We start from the raw sequence: 4,661 nt of genomic DNA on the forward strand, positions 1-4,661 counted from the left end.
TAGTAATGAAAATGAAATATGGATGTGTCATGATTTATTGATATATGTGCATGAGTATTCGAATGATATCCGAGTTAAGTCCCGAAGGCATTTATGCTAGTGATTATATCCAGGCTAAGTCCCGAAGGCATTTGTGCTATTGATTATATCCGGTCGAAGTCTCGAAGGCATTTGTGCTAGTGATTATATCCGGGCTAAGTCCCGAAGGCTTTTGTGCTATTGACTATATCCGGGCTAAGACCCGAAGGCATTTGTGCGAGTTGCTATATCCGGCTAAATCCCGAAGGTACTTGGGTTTGGAAGTGAGCGATCTTGCTGTAATAATTTCAATTAATACGATCATAAAATCGAAACGATAAGGTATGTTTCGTATGTGCATCGGAAAGGTTGATTCCTTTTAAATAGTATTCACTCAATTGATTAACGAACTTCCGACCTCTAGTTAGGTTTGATTCCCTGTGTATGAATATAATGGTTGAAGCGTGAAGTAAGTATGATTTTGAGAACATGCATATATGCAATTATTCATTTAGTCATATGAACGCTATACTTTAGTCGTAAATAATTTCATTAGTTGAACTTACTAAGCATTAAAATGCTTACTCTGTTACTTTGATTCTCTGTTTTATAGATTTTGTTCGTCAACTATCGGACTCGGGAGTGTCAAAGTCGAAGTCATCCATGTAACAGCCCAAAATTGACCCTAGTCGGGAAGTGGTTTCGGGACCACAAAACCGAGTTACAAGAAAATTTATTTTAATTTTAATTGCATATATTAAATGTGGTAGTGTATGTGTGGAAGTAATAAAGGTCTAAAATTAGCCTTAGGAATGTGGATTTTCATGAAAGGACTTAGTTGAGAAATTTAGAAAAGATGATAGATAAATTGAAAGGATTAAATAATAACAAGGTGAGAAAGTTTGGGTTTGCATGTCAAGGTGCCCAATTCTTGATAGGTGGCCGGCCAAGCATGGTTCCATTCCTCCAAGTTTATGTTGTTTATTATTTAATATTGGTAAGTAGATTAGAAAATAAAAGAAGTGAATTAAAAAGAAATAAAGGATGAATAAAATAAGGGAGGAAGAAGGAGTGTTCATCCTTTTCCTTACCACAATAGCCGTACCTAAAGAAAGAAAAAAGAAGAAAGTGAAGCAAAGGCATTCGGCCTTTTGAATGAAGAGGAGGTTAGTAAATTTTGTTAATTTTTCTTTTGAAATAATAGTTGTTTGGGTTAATCATCACGTTTTTCTTACCTAGCCATACTAAAATTTTGAATTTAGAGTGTTGGATGGAGCTTTCGGTTATGGTATGTGTGAGAAGAACTTGATTTTTCTTACCTTTAAGTTTTGATGGATAAAGAAACAAAAGGTTGTTGATGAAAGAAATTAATGTGTTAAGAGATTTTATGAAACTTATTCATGTTTATGTATGTTATATGCATTGAAAATGGTTGATGATTTTGGAGGTGATTAGCTTGAATCGGCCATGGTATATCCATAAACACGATCTATGCTTGTTATGTTACTCATGGTTAAAACAATTCGGCTATGACATTCGGCCATGGATGGTTGTATTTCTTTGATGTCGTTTTTGATGCTTTAGGGTATTGAGGGTTGATTATAGATGAGGTGAGTTTCTTGATTTAAAATTTGATGGATGTTAAGCTAATTAGGCAACCAAAGGTTCAATATTTTTGCTATGTGGTCATATGTGCATTTCGGCCATGGTCTTTGTTTGAATTTGAGATTTGTAATGTGATTTTCCTAAATTTTCTATGAATTTTTGGTTGTTGATTCCATGGTAATGGTATATTGAATCCATGACTTGAATCCATGAAAATTTAGTAAGGTTGCATTCGGCAACTTGCTTGGAATTAAAAATTGATGTCTAAGCTTGGGTGATTTCGATGATGATATATATATTCATAAGTATATTTAGTTGATTCGGCTTTGGTAGTTGCATGAGGTTATTAGTCGAATATACTAACATACATATACATGTGAAATTGGATTGTAAATATTTAGCAAGGTGGTTAAACTAGTTAAATTATTGATTTAGCTCAAGGAGTTAAAGGAGGTGAATCGAGCAAAGGCAAAGAAAAGGTTATCGAGTAGCCGAGTTGGAACCGTCTTACCCAACACGAGGTAAGTCATTAAGCATGTAGTTGGTATTATTTCAATGGTCATAATGTTTATGTATTGATGCTGAATGGAATGAATAAATATACATATATATATGTGCATGTACGTATGTGATGATGAAATTGTTGAATGAAAGAAAAGAGGTAAGATGTACTGAGTTGTTGATCTCGGCACTAAACGTGCGGGATAACCATTTATGACCATGAGATTGGCGCTAAGTGCGCGGGATTAAATTGTACAGCACTAAGTGTGCGATTTGACTATGTTGCACTAAGTGTGCGAAATGAATATGATGCACTAAGTGTGCGAATTGACCATGCGGCACTAAGTGTGCGAGTTTGACTATGTAGCACTAAGTGTGCGATTTGATTATGTAGCACTAAGTGTGCGAGTTGATTATATAGCACTAAGTGTGCGGACTCGATATACATTCGTGAATCATTATGGACACTATGTGTGCGATACTATTGAGTCGATCGCAGACAGCAGATCGGGTAAGTGTCTTGAGTACATGGCTAATAGGTGCTATGCTTATACTTGGTGTTGAGCTCGGTAAGTTGAACCTATGTGACAAATATACTTGAAGTCACGTACATAAAATTTATCGTAGAATGGGTGAAAGGCCGTTTAGTTGTATGTTTGTAACGAAAATAAAATGATTTATGAAAATGCCTTGAATATCCTATTGATGAGTATGTGGATTGTGAATGCATAAATTGGTATGAAATTGAATCGATAGGTTGGAGGAACTATGGTATGGTTCGGTATGGATGGAGTAAATTGTCTCGTTCCATTTTGTTTCCTCTAGTGATAATGTTATTGATGGATGGTAGTGCATTGCTTTTGACTTACTGAGTTATAAACTCACTCGGTGTTTCCTTGTCACCCATTATAGGTTGCTTGGACTCATCTATTTTTGCGGGGTCAGGCCGTCATCGAAGTCATCACACCGGATAGCAAGTTTTGGTATTTTCTTCTTAGTTGGCTTAGAAGAACATTTTGGCATGTATAAGCTATTACGTTGTGTTTGAATTTTGGCATGTAAACTTTAAGCCATGCGAAAATGGCACGAATGTTCGATTGAGTTGGATCAAGGGTAGGCATGAGATGGACCTAGTTACTTTCGTAACAGATGCTGGCAGCAGCAGTGTCATGAGATTGAAAAATCACTAAAAATAGTAGGAGTGGAATTAATTGATGAATAAATTATGTAATCGAAGCTCGATGAGTCTGCTTTCATGAGGAAGTAACGAAAAGATCATATGGGCAGTATATTAAGAGATAATCAGATTATTGTGGGACAGGGCCAGAACGGTTTCTGGATTCCCTGCTCCGACTTTGGAAATTCATTACAAATTAACCAGAGATAATTAGGGGTTGTACCATATATGTACAGATTCCTCTCTGAGTCTAGTTTTCATAGAAACAAACGGCATCAGTATTGAAGCCCCGTGCAGGGAGATATCCAAGTCGTAATGGGCAAAGGTCAGTGTAGTCGACCCCTGCAACTTGGGAGACTTTGACTAATAAACTGTACTAATTGGCCCGACCAAAAATTCTAGAAAAAAATACATAGATGGGCACATGAGTCTAGTTTCTGGGAAAAATTACGAAACTGATTTTCAAGTTACGAAACTCAAGATATGATTTTTAAAACGACTAGTACACAGATTGGGCAGTGTCTGGAAAATAAATTTTGTAAGGGGTTAAAGTCAGTTAACACCTCGTGTTCGACTCCGGTGTCGGTTTCGGGTTCGGGGTGTTACATTTTATTGGTATCAGAGCTATGGTTTAGTCGGTTCTAGGACTACCATAGCACGTATGAGTCTAGCTATACATGCCTTAATGTTAATGTTTAAAAGGGTGATGACTTCTGACGGTTGAAATGTTTTTGTTTTGATTAGTAAATGGATCCCGGTGAAGAAAGAACCCTAGCGGATGACGTTGAGAGCGTAGCGGCTGCTCCTGCACAAGGGACGCCGCCTGTTGAACCTCAGTCATCTGCGAATAATCAAGGTGAGGGGGCTAAACAAGCCTTCTTTACCATGATGAATGAGTGGGTTGCGCAATATGCCCGAACCAACCCGGCTGTCCAACAATTCCCAAATTTGAATAATCCACCCCAAGAGCCTGTAATGCCATCAGTCGCTGATCCTGTGAGGCTGAGTAAGCCACCTGTAGACTTGATTAGGAAGCGTGGGGCCGAGGAGTTCAAGGCCATAGTAACTGATGATGCCGAAAGGGCTGAGTTCTGGCTTGATAATACCATTCGGGTGTTCGATGAATTGTCATGCACACCCGATGAATGTCTAAAATGTGCTGTATCTTTGTTGCGAGACTCAGCCTACTATTGGTGGAGGACCTTGATTTCCATAGCCCCGAACGAGCGAGTAACTTGGGACTTCTTTCAAACGGAATTCCGGAAGAAATTTATTAGCCAACGGTTCATTGATCAGAAGCGTAAGGAGTTCTTGGAACTCAAGCAAGGCCGTATGACTGTATCTGAATACGAACATGAAT

Source organism: Gossypium hirsutum, chromosome A06, assembly GCF_007990345.1.
Source record: "Gossypium hirsutum isolate 1008001.06 chromosome A06, Gossypium_hirsutum_v2.1, whole genome shotgun sequence".
NCBI classification, from domain to species: Eukaryota; Viridiplantae; Streptophyta; class Magnoliopsida; order Malvales; family Malvaceae; genus Gossypium; species Gossypium hirsutum.